Source organism: Podarcis gaigeae (genome assembly GCF_964106915.1).
Source record: "Podarcis gaigeae genome assembly, chromosome: 4".
Classification (NCBI taxonomy): Eukaryota; Metazoa; Chordata; class Lepidosauria; order Squamata; family Lacertidae; genus Podarcis; species Podarcis gaigeae.
The window spans coordinates 28,707,874-28,732,396 of NC_139677.1; the positions used below are offsets into that span (position 1 = coordinate 28,707,874).

At 40.8% G+C, this 24,523-nt stretch overlaps 2 long non-coding RNA genes across 7 annotated transcripts in view; one reads left to right on the forward strand and one right to left on the reverse strand.

Annotated features, from left to right (window-relative positions):
* The window catches only part of LOC310842998, a 346,703-nt gene that overhangs the window by 253,679 nt on the left and 68,501 nt on the right, over window positions 1-24,523 (reverse strand). The window lies entirely within an intron of this gene.
* On the forward strand, window positions 4,390-10,790 carry LOC310843008. The gene is made up of 2 exons (XR_014563448.1): window positions 4,390-4,491; window positions 10,444-10,790. It is a non-coding gene; the product is annotated as an uncharacterized lncRNA (long non-coding RNA).

The window sequence follows — 24,523 nt, forward strand, 5'->3', positions numbered from 1 at the left end:
GGGGGGGGGGAGAGAAGCATTAACGAGATTCTCCATGTCATTAACAATGGTTATGTTGGTCATAAGCCAAACCCTGACAATAACCCAAGATTGAAAAAAGTTTCTTTGAATTTGTCTTCCTGGTATAATTATGGCAGGTTCAGAGAGGAACCAGATCTGGAGTGTTGTAAAATTCAACACAATGAACTTGACAGACAGCCAGATTTCTGTTTTCAGTCAGTTTAGGGTTACTATAATCTCATTATTATGCTTGAAAGACGACAAGTAATAGAATCTCAGGTAGCTGTTCTGTCTTTACTCAGCCGCATCTTCTCTTTTATGCCGATTTCCCTTGATTACCTGAACTAGTGAAGCTCAGTTTTCAGCCACTTATCTCCCAGAAATAATCATCTGATCAGCCGTGTAAGGTTCTCACTGCACTCAGTGGTTTTAATGGGTCAAGCGTTAAATTAACCCTTTAACCATACCCTTGGAGAATACAAAACTTATTAAGAAGCAATTTACTTCTCAGTCATTGTGAACTTCACAAAAGAGAACGCGCTGGTTAGCTAGCTTTGCTTGTTGTCTTCTTCTCAAGGATCCTGTCGCCATTTTTTATTTTTTTAAAAAAATTAAAATGGCAAGAATAATTAATCGCTTTACGAAATTGCCCTCCCCCTAAGAAGACTCCATCTCATTTGCTGAGACGAAGAGTGCATATTTTTTTAAAAAACAAATGGTACACTTGTAGGTTATCTTGGCCGTAGGAATGCCTGCATATTTTAACAAAAGAATGGGTTATTCATACACACACACACACACACACACACACACACACACACACACATATCTTTACAGAATAGGGCACCGCTATTTTAGGGTACTATAGGACAATCAGCTTTGTCATGGCTGTAACCATCTTCCTCCCTAGGTGGTGTTGCCCTATCTCCAGGTGGCATTTCAAAGAAAATGAATGGAAAATCAGTGATCTTTTCATAACCAACAGAAGCTTCTAGAATCCTGTTGCTAAGCTGAAGTGTCTATGGTTGTGGTCTTATGAACATCCGTAGGGGGAGAGAGTTTCACTGAACATAGTTGGATTTACTTCCAAGTAACTGTGCATAGGATTGTGTCATTAGTGTCTAGGAATTGCTAGCACTGGAAATGTGTAAGCTGAATGAGAACAATAATTTTAAGAATTCAGACGTGTTAGTGGTTCTCCCACAGGTGGCAGCCAGGGGAAAAACCCTGCCCTACTCCAGCCTAGTAAGGTAAAGGTAAAGGTACCCCTGCCCGTACGGGCCAGTCTTGACAGACTCTGGGGTTGTGCGCCCATCTCACTCAAGAGGCCAGGGGCCAGCGCTGTCCGGAGACACTTCCGGGTCACGTGGCCAGCGTGACAAAGCTGCATCTGGCGAGCCAGAGCCGCACACGGAAATGCCGTTTACCTTCCCGCTGGTAAGCGGTCCCTATTTATCTACTTGCACCCGGAGGTGCTTTCGAACTGCTAGGTTGGCAGGCGCTGGGACCGAGCAGCGGGAGCGCACCCCGCCGCAGGGATTCGAACCGCCGACCTTTCGATCGGCAAGTCCTAGGCGCTGAGGCTTTAACCCACAGCGCCACCTGCGTCACCTAGAATAGCAGAAAATCACAGAGATGGCTTGTCCTTTACCTTCGCCAAAGGTCGAGCTGCTACTTCCTGGCCAGAATTTATTTTATCCATTTGTTTTAATACTGAAAAATCTCAAAGCAGTATGCAAAAATATAAAATGGAAACAATAAAATGCCATCATAAAAAAAAGGTGAAACAAAAAAACAAAACCATTAAAACAGTATTATGAAAACAGATCGAAATAGAAATTCAGTAATAACAGGATACAATCTTATGGGTCAGTCAAAGCCAGGACAAAGTTATATGTCTTTACAAAACATCTGAAGCAGCTGATGGATGATGTTTCGTGCATGCCAGAGAGAAGGGCATTGCAGAGTGCGAGGGTAACAGTAGAAAATAACCATTTTGGGGTCACTGCTCTGTGATATCCTGTGGGGTGGGGTGCCACCAGTAAGTTACTCTTAACCCATTTCCCTTCTTATGTTACTTCCTTTTAACACATTGTTCACATTCATAGTAGCTGAAGATTCATTTTTTAACCAAGCCTTTTCTTCTACTGTAAAAATACTCTTTAATGGAAACTGTCTTGTAATAAACGTTACACTGTGCTTAAAAAATAAACAAATCTTTTTTTTGGGGGGGGGGGAATCAATAGTCCAGGATGGGTGTTGCACCCATTGACCTTACATGGGCCACAGCCCTAGGAGTCCCCCCCCCCTTTACATATTTTGGAATGTTTGAAGGTCTTTTCTCCCCTATAATTAAATGAGCACACCTTTCAAGCCCTGCTAGGCAAAGAAAAAAGCATCATTACCATCATCAACAACAAAAGTAACAACAACACTTATAACAACCTCTCTTATTAGAGATAGACAAATGAAGGGCTATAGGACAGATCTAGCTCACAGAGCCACTTTCTTAGGCCCCAGTGTATTTAAAAGAAAATGCTCTAACTCATAACGAAAGAAGCAATGAACCCCATGTGTCTTTCAGATATAGTGTAACCACCGACAATATGCTGCCAGAGTGGATGTTTCGAAAGGCCCATGTCTTCCTCAGCCAGTGACCTAATGGCATCTGTGTGCATGGTCTCCATATTTATGAAGTTCTTATTATTAATAATGATAATAATAATAATAATAATAATAATAATAATAATAATAATAATATATTTATACCCCATCCATCTGGCTAACAGTTATAGATCCTGACTACCCGTGAGAGAGTATTGAATTGCTCACCTCAGAATTTGCGCCCAAAAGCAGAGTGACTGGCCATAACCCATAGTAAAACAGGAAACTAAATTTGCCATTTGTCGTTAGATAAAACAGGTACGATAGTTACAACTGTGGCAGCTAGTAGTTTAACCGCCATGTTACATTCCTTTTGATAAGCTTGGAATTCTTCTTTTAATGACTAAATCTTGTTTTGGCTGCATAATTCTTTAAAAAAAAAATTCTCACCAGGTCGTCAAAATTCAAAGCCTTGCCTAGATACTCAAAACTTTTATGTAATACAGAAAAGAACAGGCAATGGGTTTGGATGCCACCTGTTTTGTTGTTGGAATCCGGCAGCAATAAAGGAGTGCATAAACCATATCTCCATTATAAAGCTTTTCATCTGCTGAGATATGTTCATTTTCCAGTCCTTTAGAGAACCACTATGGAGAACTGGATCCTGAGGCACACTCTCTTTCACTATCAGCATTTTGAGACCGTTCCCCATGTGCCCTTAGAAGATACTATGGCACAAGTAATTAAAACTAATGCATTTTCTCATTCAAACTTTGCAGTGTAAATTGCTTTCCAACGTGGATTTTTTTTTTTAATGCCATCTATCAATTACGATGCTTTCTTTTATTATTTATAAAGAAAGTAAGCTGGCACTTCTCCCAGGTGCCTGTGACATTTATTTAAAGAACAAAAATAAATCAGACAACAGTAAAAGATGCAACACTGATCCCTTGAGCTTAGCACATAAATTCCAGAGCTGCTGTGGGGGCTCCTTCTCTAGCTGAGTTGAAATAGAAAATGTTTCCCAATAGGAATAACAGGCCTCTTTAAGCATGCTGCTGCGAAATTATGGATGACTATGTTGTGATCATTCCAAAATACTACTAACCAGGAAGGAAGAAAAGAAAGAAAGAAAGGAAGGAAGGAAGGAAGGAAGGAAGGAAGGAAGGAAGGAAGGAAGGGGTCAATCTCTAGAAATGTGAGACTATTCTGATCTTCCTACATTAATCCAACATAACAATCACCTAATGAGCCCTGTCAGCTGAAACGTGCAAGGACCTTTGCTTGTGCAATGGGACTCTCCCCTCAGTTTCTCCACCTGCAATCCCTATGCCCCTCAAAATTGGTTCTGGGGGATCAGGGGAACCCCCCCCCCAGAATAGTGCATAAGGGGAGGAGAGGGGGAACTGTTCTGTCTGGCAAACTCAACTGCTTGCAGAGACAGAACGTTTGTCATAGAGCAACACTGAACTCCACCCATCAGCACTGTGGGAGCATACAGGGGTGGCAGCTCCTGATGGCCGAGCCCTTTTGGACCCCCTGAATATTTTTAGGGTGGAGCCTCCCCCCCCCCCATGTCCAGAAAGCACAGAGGCAAAACACAGAGCCAAGCAATGGCTGGCTCCTTTTTCTCTTCCTGCTGTGGAGGGGAAGGAGGGTCGAAGGGGCCTCCTGCTGGGGGCAGTGCCAGGAGGTGGCAGAAGAAGCTAGCCCCACCCCAGCTCCTCCCAACGTCCTGATGTCAAGCATGACATCACAAGCACAACATTCCCCCCCCCCCACACACACACAATCGTCCTCACAAGCTGGTGCCTCTGAGAGCAGAACAGCCTTAGACTGGAATTATAAAAATCCATGAGCAATATATAATGGACCAAACTAAAACAGGTAAACATCATTTTATCCTATGGATTGTTTGCACACACAGCCTTCCTTCGCTTCCTCTTGGGGTATATTTTAGAGAGCAACTAAAGAGAGCAGTTCAGCTTGAGAAAAAGCTCTCATCCCACCTTCAAAACGAAAGTGCTAAGCTCAAGGAATTAAGAATTGCATCTTCTGCTGTTGTCGGCTTCATTTTTGCCCTGTTTTCTTGTTACTGTTCTTATAATAAATCTAATATAATAAAAGAAAAAAACAAATCAGGGGGTTGGACTAGATGATCCACAGTGTCCCTTCCAACTCTATGATAGCACCATGAAATAATAAGAACCATAACAGAACAGCAGAAATGCCATAGAAAACTATATAGTTTTTTTTTTAAAAAAAAGTAGAAGAACATCTCATAACTAGAGCACCTTGATGTAAATGGCAACTCCTTCATAAGCTGGCATTGTCAGCAGCTACAGGTGGTATACAGGCCATTTGGCCATGTGTGGCAGAGAGAGAAAACATTTTCCTTTATATTTCAATTATTATCTGCCAAGCCCTCCAGCATATGCTCAGCTGGAATTTATCAGGCTTGGTAGAGGCTCTTGTTGAGCTGTGTCCCCAAGGTGATTCACCAGCCACATGAGTTCCTGAAGGGAGAGTGACCCAGTTTCACACGATGCTGTGTAATCCTTGCATTTTATAAAATGGCTTATAAATGGACATTGTAACTCCAGCATCCAATAGGATACTGGTCCTGTGACCTTTATTATGGAAGGAAGTAGCCAAGTTGACTCTTGGACAAAAAAGTTTCACATAAACAATATAAAGAAATATTATTTAATATGTCTGTCACTTTGCCTGTTTTTATAGCCCAGCCATCCTGCTAAGCACAGATGTTGCCATGATGCATCTGCTTGAATGCAGGTTATACCAAATTCCTATAGAACAGGGGTGGGAAGAGAGATGGGAAGAGCAGAAGGAGGAGGCAAGGAGGGGTGTTGTACTCTTCACTTTGCTCCTCTCTGAAGCCACTTCTCCCCAAGTCACCCTCCCACTTCTCCCAGGGAGGGTGACTTCCATAACTCAGGTGGCTATAAAGAATGGCTAGGGAGAAGACATTCAGTGGGGAAGCACTGGCTGAGAAAAATTCGAGTAGCCCCTCCTGCTTGCCTCTTTGGCATACATACCAAATCCTCCAACATTTCTCCATATTTAAAAACAAAATAAAACATTTAAAAAAACCTTCCCTATACAAGGCTGCCTTCAGATGTCTTCTAAAAGGTTGTAAAGTTACTTATCCACTTGGCTTGAGGGTTGCATCACCCCACCCTCCAACATTTATCCGATGAAAATAGGGACGTCCCATGGGAAAGCAGGACATTCTGGGATTGAATCAGAAACCGGAATGGCTTCTGTAAATCCAGGACTGTCCCTAGAAAATAGGGAGACTTGGAGGATCTGACATACACATATCTCTTATGTGCATTTGGCAACAACTGGAGGGGCCATAGCCCAGTGGCAAAGCATTCACTTTGCATCCAGAAGGGTCAAAGTTCAAGTCCCAGGTAGGGCTGGAAAAGACCCTGGCCTAAAACCTCGGGCAGCCTCCGTCTGTGAGTGCTAGATAATGAAATCTAGAGGAAGCACTGGTCTGACCTGAAATGTAGTTTTTTAAGAGTTCTGGGAATTGTAGATCTGTGAGGGAGACACTGCAGTTCCCCGGGTGAGATTTAAATGTACAGTGTGGATCTGCCTTCAGTATAAGGCAGTTTCAGATATTCCTAACAACCAGTTTTTATATCTGTCTGTCTGTCTGTCTATCATCTATCTATCTATCTATCTATCTATCTATCTATCTATCTATCCTCAGACACTGAAGTTTCGTGGGTAGGAATATCACATCCTTCAAAGTATCTCTTAAAATATTTCACACAAATCTTCTATCTATTGATATTTTCATGTCCTAAGCAATTACACTTGGCAAAACACTCATACATTTCAAGCAAGGCTCTGACCTGCATTCTAAGGTATTGATTTAACTTGAAGTTTAACAATATGGAATCAAGGAGACCCCATAGAAATTATGCAGATTATATGTGTTCGTGTGTTTATTTTTACTTATTTGCACGTGTCTCTTAAGATACTAATCACACACATGCACAGACATGAAATTTGCACTTTTCAAAGTAATTTGTTGTTGTTGTTATTACATTTCTATCCTGTCCTTTGACCCAAAAGGAACCCAGGGCAGCACCTTGTTGGTTGTATCCTTTACTATTCTAGGTTCTGTTAATCAGAATTTAACCCTACTTAGGGTTTGTTTTTACAAAAGAGAGATTTACAGCAGGACAACTTTAAAACTTGGTTTTAGAACGGGGAGCGGGGGTGGGAATTGATATTTGTGAGCATACACAAAGAGGGAAATATTTAAAGAAGGGAGAGACAACTTATTCGCCCTGTAGCAAGATCCTCTTAGGAATGGGGGAGAAGTGCAATTCAATCAGCATTTCCAGGTGTATCCACCTGTACTTTCCAAAACAGTATGCACACCAAAGCTCAGCCACCTTCGAAATTTGTAATTCCCTGAATTTTGTAGTCCAGTTCATCAGCCAAGTAATGTGTACAAAGATGCATATACTAGTATAAAGTGTGCATAAAATGCACATATTTGTGAAAATAACACACAAAAGTGCCTTATATTAGGTAAAATTGCTTGCAGAAATTAGGAGAAATTTGCACTAAAATGCTGATACATTTTTGCAAGGGCTTAAAGAAATATATGATGCACTAATGTGAAAATGGGAAGAAACTGAGACACACCAAAATCAACAGATTTGTCCATCCCTAGAGCCCCCTAAGCTAAACCACCTGGGCGCTGGACTCTCCTGCCCATGATGCCACTCCTCACTCCCACACATTCAGATCACATTTCTCCCATTGAAGAGTGGCAATGGCCAGGCAAAATGCAAGGCCCCTGAGACATCCCTTTTGGGCTGGCAATCTTCTCAATAAAACCTCAGGTAGAAGGCACAGGAAACTAAAAGATTGTCTCAACCCTCTACATGCCCAACCAATCACTGCATCTGTAGGTGCCATACCATTTGGAGGTTCATTCTGCATGATGTTGGAACAGGTGTTTAGTGTGGTGGCATCCATCCTTTGGAATTTGCTCATTGTTACTTATCTGACAAGCACCATCTGCTTTGTTTTTCGGGGGGGATGGCTTCTAAATATATTCCACTTTCAACATGCTTTCAAAATGAAGATCATTATCCCAATTGGTATACATACAGTATTGGATCTGAACTGATTTTATGTATACATGTGTTATTTTTGTTATATTGTTTAATTTATGTACAGTGGTACCTCAGGTTAAGTACTCAATTCATTCCGGAGGTCTGTTCTTAACCTGAAACTGTTCTTAACCTGAAGCTAATGGGGCCTCCTGCTGCCGCTGTACTGCCGGAGCACAGTGTTCTCATCCTGAAGCAAAGTTCTTAACCAGAGGTAATATTTCTGGGTTAGCAGAATCTGTAATCTGAAGTGTATGTAACCTGAAGCATATGTAACCCGAGGTACTACTGTAATTGTTTTAAGTTTGTGTGTGTGTGTATGAGAGAGAGATGGCGTCCGCCCTGTCGAACGCCCTCCCATCAGATGTCAAAGAGATAAACAACTACCTGACATTTAGAAGACATCTGAAGGCAGCCCTGTTCAGGGAAGTTTGACAGTTTTGATGTATTTTTATCTTTGTTGGAAGTCACCCAGAGTGGCTGGGGAAGCCCAGCCAGATGGGCAGGGTACAAATAATAAATTATTATTATTATTATTATTATTATTATTATTATTATTATTATACTGTTCATAAAGGAATTCAGTAAATAATAAAACCAGAGAGGAGCAAAGGGCTCCCAATTGGCTAGCATTGCTGACTTTTTTCATGCTCGCCCTGCCAAACTCACTTATTTTTCCATTCATTTCATTGAAGTCCCACTTAGCTACCCCATGACTATCCCACTTAGCAAGGAAAGATGGCTATGACCTGATCTAAAGGGTCCTTCAAATTACCATTTTCCCCCATCGTGAAGTGAACCCACAACACCACTGTGCAGGAGACAAACTGGGTCTTGAGAAGAGTCCTATATATATATATTCAGAAACTAGAGCAATATGAGTTTGAGATTTGGTGTTGTATGCTCTGTACATACAGTGGACCAAATTTCACAAGACTAGAAGTCACATGGCTCACCACCTTGAGAGCTGGTACACATGACTGACACCATCTGCCCAGGGTACACTGCCTTCCTTGAACACTCACATTTTGTGAAACCTAGACCTGGTTATTTGGGGAGGCACTACCCCCCCCTGGCCAGTGCGTTTCTTGTGTGGCAACAACAGCAGCAATGAGGAGAGGCCATTTTGCATCAATGTTCTGCCAGCAAGCACAGCCTCCTTTGCCAAAGGTTCTGAAAGCCAGAAGGTGCTGATACTATTTACCTTACGAGGCCTAAAAGGTTTAAGGAAGTGTGTAGTAGAGATTTTTTTATGTTTTAAATAGTTTTATTATGTAATTTAAACACTCTGAGAACTTCTTCTTGAAAAGCGGATAAATAATGATTTAAAAAACCACCTTGTGGAGAATAAAGCCCTCTACTTAACCAAATGAATGCAGCAAAAATACCTCCAATATAGCAAAATGGCACACATTTCTCCATACTTCACTGATCCAATTATCAAATTAGCCTTCTCCCATAATAGTCCCTGTCATGGAATTTACTTTTTATGAACTGCAGAAACCCATACCTATTTTTTTGAATTTTGTACTGCATTCTTCACTTTGAAATGAGAGAATCACAGAGAGATCTCAAAATTCAAACTGTGTGGTTGGGACCTATAGAAATCACTTTACCTATCCTGAAGGGTTTGCATTATGATTAGTTGGTTTGACAAATTCTGGGATATTAACTGCCCCCAAAAGAGATTGTAAGGCTCTATGACTGGGTCAGCGACCTTTCACCTTTAAAACTTAGGCTGCCATGGCAACTAAAATCAGCCTCATTAACTGGATAAACTAGTGACAAATATAAACGGTTGTTCTGCAGCTAATTAATCTTTTGAATTGTAGACCCAGTCCATTTACACCCATGTATAGGATCCCATTCACGGGAGACTTTTTCTTAAAGCAAAAAAAGACGAAGCTTTAGGTAAAAAAATATGCTGTTTTGTGTCAATTTTTACATTGGTTTTTAAAAAATAATAATTAAACACCAATTTGCATTACTCAGCATTGTAGCAAGGAATGGCGTTACTCAAGGTGAATTCAGCATGATAATCACGCAGCCTCCGTTTTAACGCAGTTTGTTTATTTTATTCCCCCCCCCCGAATGATAAATAATAATAATAAATTCAAGTCCTCCTTTTGTTTAGAGAAATTCATTTCCTTGATTGGAGGGCCAAAATGAAAGATTTATGGATGCCTGTTTCTCATTGGGAAGAAGGAAAGCGATCTGTTTGCAGGAGTTATATTTTCAGGCACTTTGCTGAGGCACCCCAACCCCCCTCGGTTCCTGACTGTAAAATAAGAAAACTATTACCCAGCTGGGGTAACAATAGGCTCCCACAGTGCTTTTCTGCTCAGACCGCAGCTGCCAGTGAAAGTGGAAACTACAACAGCAGGATAACATTCTTTTCTTACAGCCTGTTTCTATGGACAAGGAGCCCTCCCACTGACTCAGTGTATTTTCTATGCAAAACTGCAGAACAAGTGACATTTTAAAAGTTTTGACCTTTGTTGTGTGTATGTGTGTGTGTTTTAATAAAAAAAGGGGGTTTCTCTCTTGCGCTTTCTTTCCCCCCCCCCTTTGCACTAACCAATGTATACATTTTGCAACCTGACAGCATGTCTGTTAAGAGTAGCAATAGTCATTACTGTAATAATGAAATGTTTCAAAATTTGAAAATTTTGTGCAGATAACCTTTGTCTGGGAAACAGTCGCAATGTGGAAAGTGGCTCTACTTCTGTGATTGTTGCGGTGAAAACAGACGAAGGGGACAGACTTCAAAAGAACCTTGGAGAACAGCACTGCTCCTAGTGTTTATGGCGTTCCTTTGTGATTCTTAATACAACTGTCTAAAGCAAAAACATAGATGATCACTGAATATTTTGGAATATATTCAGGGAGTGCGAGTTCCCAAAATCTGATGGCATGAGTTCTAGTGTTGCTGCTTTAAAAAGAAAGAAAGAAAAAGCCAAAGCTGTTGGTAACATTTGTTTGAAATTTGCAAATAAATGTTTGTGTTGTGCTGTTTTCTTCCAACTCTGGAACAAGTGGTAGTCCCTGGGGTGGGAGAAACTGGAAAGAAAAGAAATCAGGCCAGATTGGCAGTAGGATATGGCAGTTCTGCATCTTCCAGCATCTTATTGTCTTTTTTCTGACCAACTGCCTAGAATATAGCTTATTAAAGATCCCATAGCCAGTGGAAATTTTTGCAGAAGCTCATCATGACAGCCCCATGATATCCCATAGTAATACCTCAGATAAGGGAGCAGTGGTGATCCATTATATATACCTCCTAAAGAGCAGCAGTACATAGAATAATACCCAGTTTATTAGGCTCAGCTGACAGTAATAGTATATTAAGCTAATAAAGGGTGGAACTAGCATGTAGGAATTGGGCTGGGAGAACCTGGGACAACATCTCTGTTCAACCACATGGCATGACTTCAAACTTATGCATAAAGTGATGCTTACTTCCGCTAGCCTTCAGTCAACTTGTAAAAGACAATAAGCAAAATATCTTCAACCACCCGAAATGCAACCTGTAGCTTTTTGTTATAAATGCAATCCATTTAAATTGGAAGTCCATCAAAAGAAAGGCGTATCTAGGCTCTGCTGTATTATTATCCCCATTCTCTGACTTCCTCCATGCTAATCCATCACAAACAATAGCAAAACTTGAAACAGTACACAATATTGTACTGTTGGTGGGTTACATATTGCAACCCACCCTGGACCTTTTGGTGAAGGGTGGGTAAGAAAATAACAGCAAAACCGTCAACCCTGAAAGCCTCCTTGTCACATTCAATTGCGAGAGGAAAGCAAGTTGGTTACGTAATTGCTCCTGCTCTGAAAAAAATTCTGGAGATGCGCTACCTCCCCCACCCCAGCCCCCAGTTCTTTCTACACTATACAACTGCCCATAGCTGTGGCATGAAGCAATTATAATGATACAATCCCATAAGCCACGGCATCATCAAGTGCTATAGGGAATTTGCCCTTTACACAGCTGCCACATGCTGGGCCAACATTTTCGTGGAGTTATGCACCAGCAGCACTCATTTCCATGACCTCACAATCGTATATGTGAAATTAGGATTTTATTTTTATTTTTTTGCCTCAGTGTGCGTCACCATTACACTTGCATACACTGAATCACATATGCTGCTTCAATCCCCTTTCACCTTGTTTGGAGAGATTTATTTATCTATTTTGGAGCTCCTTGCAATCCCTTGTTGTTCTTACTACAGTACCCTGAACGATTTGGTGCTATCAGCAAACTCTGTCACCTCACTGCACACCCCTATCTCCAGGTTATGAACAAGGTAAAAAGTACATGACCCAATACTGATCCTTGAAAGACCCTATTTCTTTCATCCCTCCATTGTGAGAACTGTCCGTTTCTTCCTACTTTCCAGTTTACCAGTACTTTCTTCCTTTAACCAATTACTGACCCATAAGAAGATCTGTCCTCTTATCTCATTACTGGTACGCTTACCCAGAATTCTTTGGTGAGGGAAAGCTTTCTGAAAGTCTAAGTACACAGTGTGTACTGGATCACCCCAATCCACGTGCTTACTGACACTCTCAAACAACTCTGAAAGTTAGTTAGACAAGACCTACCCATGCTGAAGCCATGATGGTACTTCTCCAGCAGGACTTATATAAGTCTGGCAATTCTAATTTTAATAATGCTCTCCACCACTTTTCTCAGAGTAGATGTTAAACAACCAACCTCTAATTTCCCAGATCCTCCCTGGATTCCTTTTTTGGTTTTTTTTTAAGTGTTCTATTTATGGTTCTCAGATATGGAGGCTGAACTTACAAACAAGTACTATATCTTTGCTAGAAGATCAGTAAATTAAATTCTTTTATACTCTTCACTGAATACCACCAGACCGAGTGACTTTGTACCGTTTCCTCAGACTACCTTCCTGAGAAAGTTATCTTCCGTGATGAAATATGTAAATAACTCGTTCAGTCTCACTGCAATTACCTTACTCCCTTGCCTCCTTTTTACCATCTCCCTAGACATTATCCTGCTCCTAATGTGTTTAAATATTTTTATTAGCTTTAATGTTTATAGTGACGTGTTCTGTAAATTCTTCCATTTTTGAAGCCCTGCCTTTGAGAGCTTCCTTGATGCAACTCATGAACTATGCTGGCATTCTCTTGGCCCTAATGGTACCTTTCCTGATCTGCAGTATACATCCTACCTGAGTTTCTATTGTTGTTACTCCCAAGCATTCTGGAGTGACTGGGGGGAAAGTATATCCATTCTGAGTTCTCAATGTAACACAGCATCCAAGAGCTTGTCTGGCCATAATACACCACTGTCCAGTGGACACAGCTCCTCAGTCTACACAACTATTGAAAATGTGTGTGTGTGTGTGTTAGTTTCATAAAACGTTTGAGCAATTAATTGAGTAGGGCAACCTTGTCCAACCTGGTGCCCTCCAGATGTGTGGGACTACAACTCCCATCATTCCTACCAATGGACCATGCTGCCTGGGGCTGATGGAAGTTGGCATTCAACAACATGTGGGGGAGCACCAGGTTGGGTAAGACTGAACCTAGGCATGGAATTTAGCAGAGCAAAGGTCTTCTGTAACAAATAGCATAGCAAATGATACACGCAGAGGATCAGCGACATTTGCACAGCCAATGTACTAAAAAGGGTATTAATTGTCTTAGATTACCCAGGTGAAAAAACACAGCACTCTGACTGATCCAAAAAGTGGGGTACTACATGATCAGGCTACATACAGACTCTAAGCGGCGAACGAGAAACAAGAGCACATCAACTTCTCAGTAAAAAGATGATAAAAGATTCCTAAGAAATACAACACAAAAGAGGGAAAACAAATAGAACAGAAATCCAAATCTATCAACTCTTAGAGAATAAAACTAATGAACTGTTATTCAATACTTATAGGGAGTAGGCAGAAGTCTAATTTTAACATTGACCACCTACTCAGGTCTCATAGCAACAACCCCTTGGCTTTCTTTCACAATATTTTAAATGGACTTGCAAAATAGTGAACTTGCTTCTTTTACAGATGCACCTTTGCAAACATAGGTTTGATATTTTTGCTGGGTTGGGGGAGGCACATGCATACATCCTCATTAAGTTCACTGTGCTTGGATCATTATTTTTTCACAAGGGAAGTTCATTTCATAGGTTCATCATACCAAATAGCGGCAACAATAAAAATCCTAGTTCACACATATCACATTTTCCGTGGAAGTTATATTTGACAGTGTGATTTTTCTTCAGCAGCACAACCACATATGCTGCTAGCAATTAATAAAGCTAAAGGAAGCAAATAAGTAAGTATCCGACGCACAACAGAGTCAAATGGAGGAATGAATGAAAACTGTACCCCAGGAGCGGTTCATTAAATCAGCTCATTTAGAAGTCAGAAGGAGGTGGCATGGAGGTGGCATAATGCTTAAGAAGTTCACCCTTAAATATATAATTAAAACCAACAACAAGTTCCTGATATAGCTGAGCTAGTTATATAAGATCTTACAAAAGCTTCACATTGTTTTCTTTTCTTTTCTTTTTTCATTACTTGTTGTTCTTTCTGCTTAAAGTTCGCTCAAGGTCAATAACAGATGAGTGAGTGCTCTTCTAGAAAGATGCAGGTACAAGTGAGACTTTCAACAAAATGCAGCAGTGCGGAGTAGGGCTGCCCAATATCTGGTTTTCAACATTGCGATATATCACTAGCTAAGCATTGTGATATACTGATATATCATGATGTCTGAAACAAGGATGGAACTAAAACAGTAGGGTTTGGTGATATGTGACTTTGCAATATATCACCAGCTAAACACCTGATGACTTTCCCCCAGCAAATGCCCAGCTTCGGCATTATTATTATGATGCAAACGCTGTTTTAGGAACCCCTTGTTTGCATCTTAGGCTGCAATCTTATATTCGCATGCCTGAATTCAGTGGAACTTACTTTCAAGTAGACATGCATAGCATTGTGCTATTAATGATTGATCCTGCCCTCACTGCCTCCTATCACTTAAGCTGCAATCCTAAATATACTTAGACTGGAGTAAGTTCAACTGAACTCACTAGGGCTTATTTCTGAGCAGACATGTGATAGGACTGGACTCTTCATGCATTTTCCTGCATATTCAGGAGCACCATACACAAAACTAATCGATTGGAAGACTTTTCCATGACAAAAGTCATGATGATTTGTAACTTATAACAAATGTGTCCCACATTTTATCGTTGTCCATCTGCTTTAGAGGTTTCTTAGCTTTGTTTATGTAGTTTCTATCGAATCCGGGATTCAAGGATATAAAGCACAGCCTGCAATCATAAGTACACAGATTCTGCTACTGCAGCTAAAATGAGATTTTAACTCTGGCAAGTGAAGCACAGCTTCTAGACTATTTTAAGAGAGGAACCATACAAACATCAAAAGGTATAATGAGCCTTATGTTTTATTCATATTGGGTGATATTGGGCCTAATCCTGTGAGCCCTTGCTCATGTGAACAATGCTTAAGACTTCAAAAAGTCTGTTTTGTTGTCAAGAGGTTTCCTTCACAATGGAGCCCAGGGTTTGACAAGAATAAGCTGACTACATAGCTCAACATGGCCAATTAAGAAAAACTTGAGATTTTTCTTTCAAATTCCAAGCATATTTGGAGTCAGTTAATAAGGCCCAGAGCTGTGTGTAGCTGTGGGCTCAAACTATTGGACAAGAACTTAACTTATAGTTCAGTCCGCAAACTGGAACATGGGGGGGGGGGGGGAATTATTGGCTGAGCAAAACACACTCTTTGGTTTAGCCAGTTCATTGGGAGTGCAAGCTCAGGACAACATTCTCTAGCCCCAACATCTGTTTTCCAAGGATTCAGAAAAGATGTAAAAGGTAGTACTGTAATATCTCCCCGAACACTGAGGCATTTGGATGAAAACTTCTAAAATAAGACACATGTGGTATTTCCCTTTAATACTGAAATATCAGAATGTATATTGGCATTCACTAACAGAAAAGTCTACAGTCACATCCACACCATAGATCTGAAAGCACTCTTATACCACTTTTGTCACTGAGAACCCTGAGAACCGTAGTGCTGACCTCACAGAAGTATAGTTCCCAGCACCATTAACAGGCTACAGTTCCCAGGACTCCCCAGAACTGTTCAAGCGGTATAAGAGGGTTTTAATGCATGGGATTGTATTCAACTCACTTTTACACATAGTAGACCCATTGAGATGAATGAACATGACTAAGGTCCACTAATTTTAATAAATCTACTCTGAGTAAAAGTGAGTTGAATACCACCTATGGTGTGGATGATAGATGAATTTCAAGCATGAACTCCATCCATTTCTACTGTACATTTCAAGCAAGAATGCCAGCTTAACATTCTCAAAGGAAAAATGTAAACTACAGTTTGTAAATCATGGCAAACCATAGTTAATTACTGCTCTCACTTTACACACGCAAACAAGCAAACAAGCTTAGACTTATGTGTGAACTGGGGACTGCAGTTTGTTTTGTTCAAACGGGCCACAGGTGATAAGCCAAGAAAAGAACCTTGGTTTAACATTGTGTTTTTCAGTGAAGTATAACAGCTGTCTATGTGATGTCACCCTTGAATGCTGATATATCAAAATGTATTCTGGAATATGCATTCCAAGTCCTTAACCCAAGGCTCCATGCCACTACCAAGAAGGGCAAGAAAACACAACAAAATAAGTAACATGGCTTAAAGATTGAGATATCTCAATAACCATATTCAGACTCTTTTCAAGAGTTAAGAATATGGAATGGGGTAGAGACATGCAAGCATGCCTCCCCACAATGTCCCTGCACATGTGGGCTCCTAATTTTGTGGGGTTCTAATTGCATGGAGCCTCCCTCTCCCCCAAGTTAGCTGGAGGTGGTTAGAGGCCCTTTCAGACCTTTGGGCTTCAAGTATGAAGGTTTGAGGGGAGGAGTACGCCCAATAAACAGAGAAGTTGGAATGAGGTTGTGCATGTGTGTCCATCCCTTTACACATTTAATCTTCTCATGATCAGGCTAAATGTCTGAACAGGGCTGATGAGTCCTGGTATGTTCTTCTTCATCAGTACAACACCTTGATCTCTGCAACCATTCTCAAAGGGGAGATGAAAAATGCAAAAGATATTTGGCTAGGTCCAGCAGTGCCCACCTGAAAGTAGAAGACCTTCTTCATGAGCAGAAGGATGTTTTCCAATTTCACGATTTTTGCCTGAGAAAAGCACAAGTTACGACCTACCACCTTTCCAAATAGAAGCCAAAAGCAGCCCACCAGCCATGTTTGACAACCTGCCAGGAACTCCTGGTTTTGCTGCCTGCCTGGACTGCAGAATTGGGGGGCAGGGGTCCCAAGTACAGAAGAGGGGGGAAATACACCACTAGTAGACTTCACTCAGTTGGGTAACTAGCTGTATACAGTCATGCCTTGCTGCATCTAAAATTTCAGCTTTTTCAGGATATTGTGCTTATGGTGTAGCATGTATTCATGTTGTACTCCAGTAAGAGTTTCCTCAATATGTTGCATTAATTCTGCCGAAATGCCTTACTGTTTGTGGAGGGCCGTGCAGTGTTGCTTGTCTCTAGAATCTGAAACCAGCAGAATTTGGATAATGGTTCCACAATAAATCTAAAGCGTGATTGTCTTTGCAGCCAATGTTGTTTGATGTATTCAACAGTTATCTTTTGAGCTGCTTTTTCTTATAAAACCTGGTGTGTGCATTGTCCATATTTCAACCACAGTAATATGCTATAAAAATAATTTGAGTAGAATCACAGTATTCCATTCTAAGTAGTTCGCATGCAACCCCAGCCACAAATGTAGAGACGTTTTAGCTGCTTACACAAAACATCAGCTTTATTATAGCTATCAATCTGAGCAAATAACCTACTTTGTTAATATTGCAAGCAGTTTCCCTGCTCCCTTTATTATTCACATGGTTGCACCGTAAGTATGGGTCGAAGAAGATCCTTGCACACCCCACATTCTCTTGCAAATGCAGCCTTCCCCGCAAAAACCCTGAATGAAAGCACCAATCACTCATTTATCCCTTGCAGCTGTAAATCTAGCTCTGGTTTAAGATTCAGAAATCGATTTTTGTGCCCCCCAAAATCATTCTTGTTTCTGCATTCCGGTGGTTAGTACCACATGCTTCCTAGCTTGTTTGTTTTTAATTGGAAATCATCTCACTTCAAGAAGAGCCGCAACAAACTCTTCTTTTCATGTGGGTAATGCGACTGTGCGCAAGAATCTATTTGCATATTATTTTGCCTTTCACAAAATGGTACAGCCACAGGACTTCATTATGATGTGTGTATAGGCTGATTTTGACTTATTTATCCAGGGCTATTATGTGCTGTAATGAAGCATCTTCTTTTTTACTCCTACCACACACCCCTCTCCTGGTAATAGGATTAGAAGATGGTTGCTTCCTCTGTAAAGGACTTGAAGATAGTACACCCTATTATAGTTCCTATAGTGAAAAATGTAAACACAACAAAGGGGGAAGAGAAGGCTTTAAAAGAATCCGGTTTTAAAGATTGCTCACAAATCGCAAATATGGGATGATAATGTTCAGAATACTCTGTTGTTTTCCCTCAATCCTATATAGCAATGTGGCTAAATTCAGGGTTTTTTAGAAGGACTTTTTCTTTAATAATAAAAAGGGCATAAAATTAACAAAACAAAAAGAAACAGGAAACTCTATCAAGCTTCAGGCCAACTGAACTTTTAAGGGCAGTGAGTTGATTTTTTTTTTTTTGTTTCGTTTTTTGGTCCTGTCTCTGCCATTCCTTTACCCATTAAAGATTCTATTCCAGGAATCGCACTGAATGACACAGTTTCTCCTTTCTGTGAAAGAAATTCCTCTCCTCTCTTTTGTCTCTCACCTCCCACTTGTCTTACCCTCCCTTCTAGGCCCTCATCTTTACTACTTTATGCCCAATCGCTCCTATTCAGCAGCACAGTCTCTTTTCTCTCCTACAACGGCAGGTTGCCCCCCTCCCCCTTGGGCTGTGTGCAGATTAAGCGCAAAACAGAAACCCCCAGTATCTGAAACCTCCAAGCACATATTGAACTACAGAGTAACAAACTACAGAACAGCTCTTCCTCCTCTCTTAGGACCAGCCACAATGCAAAATATTTCCTACATTCACATATATTGTTCTGGTGCATTTTTTATTTTTTATTATTATTATTATTATTATTATTATTATTATTATCGTCATCATCATTATTATTATTAGCTTTGCGTAAATTATTTACTATAGGGTTCTTCCCCAAGGAGAGAGCTTTGTTAAGCTCATGTGATGCTTTTCAATACATTGCCAGCTTTCCAAAGCCTCAGAGTTTTGTTGTTAGCTGTGTTTCTCGTTTATTAGCCATTACAGCAGAGATAGTCCAGTATCGCAACTTTGCCTTGGAAACTTTTCAGATATTCACTTCTCTCCCAGAACGAAAGGTTCACTCCCTGTGTATTCTTGCATGCATATTCAATGGGCCATATGCTTCATTTCAAATATCTCTCAGCATTATTGATCTCGCTCATCTAGATTTAGCTTATAGACTCATGAACTAAAACCAAACCAAACAAAAAGAAGAGGAAAGGATAGGGAAGAGAAGAGTTTGTCAAAGATTACAGAAGAGCTTTCTGTTGGTGGTGGTGGTGAGTTACAGGACACAGGGATCTGAATATACAAAAAAGTTGCACTTTTCACAGGTGGATAAAAGGGGAACCACATATAGGGACACTAGGAAATTCTAATTATTTCATCTATAAAGAATTCATATAGAGAGCTCACAGGAGGTACTTAAGGAAAAGTGCATTGCAAACAACAAAGGCTCCCCCCGCCCATCTCTGGAATGGCAACCAAATAGAAGCAGTTTGCCAAGTGACAAGGCAACTCATCATCATCCCAAACTGCATGACAAAGACAGGGAGGCAGCAGCTCCCAAAGGCTACAAACCAACTGTTCCTAGAAGTCGCCTTGCAGACAGATGCTGTGCTGGGAATTTCTACTTGACAGAACAGCACATGAGCTCTCTTTTGCAAGATAGACTCGGACAATCTGGAGGAGGTGGAGAGCTGCTTCAGAAGCAACAGCCTGCTTTCCCCTTGTTGCACAAAGTTATCATTGACATGGACTAGTCCAGAATAATTAAACCTGTTGCCAAACCCAAGTGCCTATGGTTGTAATCCTAACACGCTTTCCTAGGAATGAGTAACAACTGAACAGACCGGGAGTAACTTTTGAGTGAACCAATATAGGCATGCACTGCCTGCGTGTTTGTGGTTTTGTGAGTTATGTTATACGAGTAAGGAAATTGCCTTCACAAACAGCCCATGAAACAATCCGCTGTGGTGTTTTTGAAAAAAAGAAGTACTAGAGATGTAAATTTACACTGATATTAAAACAGTGTCATCGGGTTGTACATGATGCTGTGATCTTCATCCTTTGTGGTTCATTCAGCGGCTTTCTATAACGGCATTCTGCTCCACTTTCCTCAGCCAAATTGGAATATAAAAGGGGCTGGAATCAGCATTAATATAAGAGATGGGCATCTGCTGTTCCTTGTCATTACTTGGTTTGCAAAATTCATTATTATTCATTCATGGTATTCATTTATTTCATCTCTGAGATAATCATTTGGCAGTCTAAAAAAAATGCATCACAGTAACATGGTGAAGGGTAGTTTTATAAATAAAGAGGGCCATAATAGATTAGGAGTGTCAGATAAAAGCACATGTCTCCAGGACCTCCGTAGTCTGCCAACCAATCTGCTGCAGCTTGGCTGAATTATTATTCTTCCATGGCAAATGTTTACTGTTTCCATATTTACTGGTAATGATGCCTAGTCCCAGCCCACACCTTTGTAGGTGGAGCATTGGCTTTGCATGCAGATAGTCCCAGATTCAGTCCCTGACATATCCAGGTAGGGCTGGAAAGAACCACTGCCAGTCATCGTAAGACAATTTTGAACTGGATGGACTGATGGTCTGAGTTGGTATAAGGCAGCTTTTTATATTCCTACAGCAGAAGCTGAAGAACGACAGTGGTTCTTCACTGTGTGCAGTTGGGAAGGCGGGGCTATTGTTCTTCTTTGGAACTCCAGCTCTTAAAAGTTATTCTGCTAATGAAGGAAAAATCCATGGCGTGGAGAGTTTAAGAGGCAGAGGTGTGTATGACTGTTTCCTTGCTCTGAAATTCGTATGTGGAAGCCCTGAGTGCTTAAGCACTGAACTGCAAGTGCAAATTCTTCTCAATGAAGAATCTTCCAGCTCTGAAGTGACACCACTAACCCAGGTTGGATCCTTCTTGGCAGGAAGGATTCTGAAGGGCTTCATGTTCCAGGTGAGCCTTGCTTGAGCAGCATGTTTTCCCTGAGCTCTGGGGTGGTCCTGTATCTTCAGTTATTTTTTGTTCTTGCCTCCTCTTTTGTCCTCTGGTTCTGACCTGCCCTTTGATCCTGACTACTTCAGCTCCTGGCTCACTTCAAATCCCTGCCCATGGCAAAACTCAAAAAGGTGAGTGGTAGCACATGCTGAGACGGAGCATATCGTGCCAGCAAGATGCTATTATCAGTATTCTGACCATTTTGTTGCTATTCCTGTTATTCAGAATACAAATGTTTTCAAGGCAGACCCTCCAAGTGTCTCTGTTTTCCGGGGACAGTCCTGGATTTACAAAAGCCATCCCAGTTTCTGATTTGATCCTGGAATGTCCTGCTTTTCCTCAGGACATCCCAATTTTCATCAGAGAAATGTTGCACCAGCTGAAGTTTCCTAACCATTTTCAAAGGCAGTCCCACATAGATCTTCTCCTTCTCTTTCTTCCATAACTCGTAGCCAAGTAAGATTGTCTTCCTTGAACACAGTCTAACAGTGACTGTGGAGACCAGTTCTGGGTCCACACGTCCTTCCACAGTGGGGATGTCAATAGTGCAGAAGTGGATTTAGGGGAGCGCAACTGGTTCACATGCACTGGATACCAAGCTGTCAGGGTGCCACTACAATGACTTAGAACAGAAGGCGAGAGGTGGGAAGCGGGGCGGTTGGCATTGCACGGGGTGCTTCTGAAATTTGAAAGTCAGGTGTCTACCACTACAATAGTGCATAGTAACCGAAGCAAAGTTTAATCTCTTTATATAGGGTTGCATCTGCCAAACCAACCTAAGCTAGTAGAAGGCATTGCTAGCCACCAATGCGTCGTGCATTCCCATATATAACACTGAGTCCAGAAGAACCTCAAAACTGCAAGCTTGTTTCTTTATGCAATCCCATTTAAAACTGATCACACACCTCCATCCAGTGCAGAATCCATTGTCTCATCAGGACATCCTGTGAACTAGAAGCACGTGAGGAAGGGAACCAACCTATAATTACCGGTAAGTTTTCATAGATTAATTATAGCTTAGACTGGGCAGTGGAATTCAGCCATCTCAGCAAACACGAGTACTTTAACCGAGCCAGTATAATCTATGAGGCATCTTATCAAAACAATGGTTTGGAAATGTTTCAGGATATAATATTAATGAGGCTAAAACTAAATTATATGATTTAACAGTAATGACATTTTCCTAACACACATGCAATTAAATTCATAGGTTCCTGATTCATAGAGCACATGCAAAGACCTCTTGTATGACTATCATTCATTTCAGAGCTTTAAGGGGGGAAATGTTTTTAATACAGTATGTCCATATTCATTATCCTTGGTTATTTAAAATGAGAAAGTCAGACCATCATAGAACAGTCAGTAAGAAGCACAGCCCTGATCCTAAATACTTGCTCAGGTAGCTGCTTCAGTGCTGGTTTAATGTCATGGTTTGCAAAATTGCACAAGTGCAGGGAATTGTTACATCTAAATATATATTTCTTGGCACAGAAAGAGTTGGTTCACACATGAATGTATATCACTTGATCTTTCAGCACCTGCTGATTCGCAGCTCTGTGTATGAAATGCCTGCAGTGTTGAATTATTTGTACTATGTATTCATTCCCCCCCCCCCCTTTGGCACATATCATTTCTCTTGCTTTTCAACACCACAAAGTACCATTTGGCTCACTTAAGGGAGTTTTTACAAAAATCTTTGGTAAATACATATTTGAATTGATTGCCCCATTAACAAAAAGAATTGTTAGATAGAATTATATTTGAAGACACTGTCCATCAGCCGCCACAGAGAATGCTTAATTATTTCTTAGAACATATTCGGTATTTTTCAAGCAGACAATAAAATAAAATAAAATAAAATAAAATAAATGTAATTGGGAGGGGTTTTAAAAAAAGAATAATTGGTATAAAAGTGTGTTTATTGCCCTGCTTTTATTCATGTAGACTTAATTAGCCAACACTTGACATGAGTATTTTAAAGTTATTAGCTAACATTAATCCTGTCTCCCAATGGTGATCTGGCTCGGAATTGCAAAACCTCCAATGACACAATGATGAGCAATTTAAAACTCCCCCACCCTCAATCTATATATCTATCTATCTATCTATTTCTGATACTGAAACCATATGCTCTTCTACACACACACACACACACACACACACACACACACACACACACAATTTCCTTTTATTCTTTTAACAATATGCTTTATCAAAATACCTACTAGATTTGGAATTAGTAAAATTTAGCTGCCGTCTTCTATATTGCATAGACAATTGGCTAAGGAATAAAAGCAAAAGAAGAAGAAGGAGGAGGAGGTGGGGGGGAAAGGAGTTTATTTTTAGCAGGTGGTTGCAATTATACACACTTTTAAGAGTTTCTATCCCCCACCCCCACCCCCCTTTTTTGGACCCTGGCCTGTGCTCCCTTCAATCTTGTCAGCTGTAAAATGGGTCTCTTTTTAACCCATAATGGATCTGCGAGATTAAAGGTGAAGTCATGAATTAGTCAAAGTGACAGCCCAGCACGATGGTCTGGCAGCAGGGGGTCTCCTTTTGTATTCGTCCACTCTGACCTCCAGTGCCACTCCACGTCTGTGGGAACCGGACAAGAAGAATGTTGGGGAGGAGTTAAAAAGCACGTAAGTGGCAGTTCCTGGTCCTGGCCAGAGAGGAGTTGACATTCTTTTGCTGGAAATATTCTGACATCATCCCAGTCATACCTCCTCAACAGTCCCTTCGTTAGTTCTTTTGTGCTTAGCAGAGGAAAAAACAATAGGTCTTGTTGCAGGCATATAAAAGGGCAGACGGCAAATCTTTTTACCCAGCTAGCTATTTTAGATGTTGCTTAAAATTTGCTGCAACGTCGTTTTTAATAGCAGGAAACTTTTGAGGGCAATGGCTGCATTTTCAGGGCATTATCCTTGGCTGAGAAATACAGCCGAAAAGCATTGTTTCGATCAACTTGTTGAATATGTTTAATTTGGTACACAGGGGCTAGGGCTTTAATGGCTACTTGTTGTTGTTGTTGTTGTTGTTGTTGTTGTTGTTGTTGTTTTTAAACATCTAAAGAGTATAGGAATGCGATCCACATCTCCATATACCCAAGTCCAGAGGAGGGTCCTCTTCCATTGTGCGCTTACTACGGAGGAATGCTCTTCCTACTGAAATTAGATAGGCACCTACTTCAGAGTGATTTCACTGACAATTAAAGACCATCTGCTTTTCCATCCCTGACCTCTTGTACCAGATGCCTTGGTATTGTACATTTTTTTACTGACGATTTTGGTTTCATTGATCCTTGTGATGTGCTTTATTATTGTCGCCAATAAAAAGCAGTATA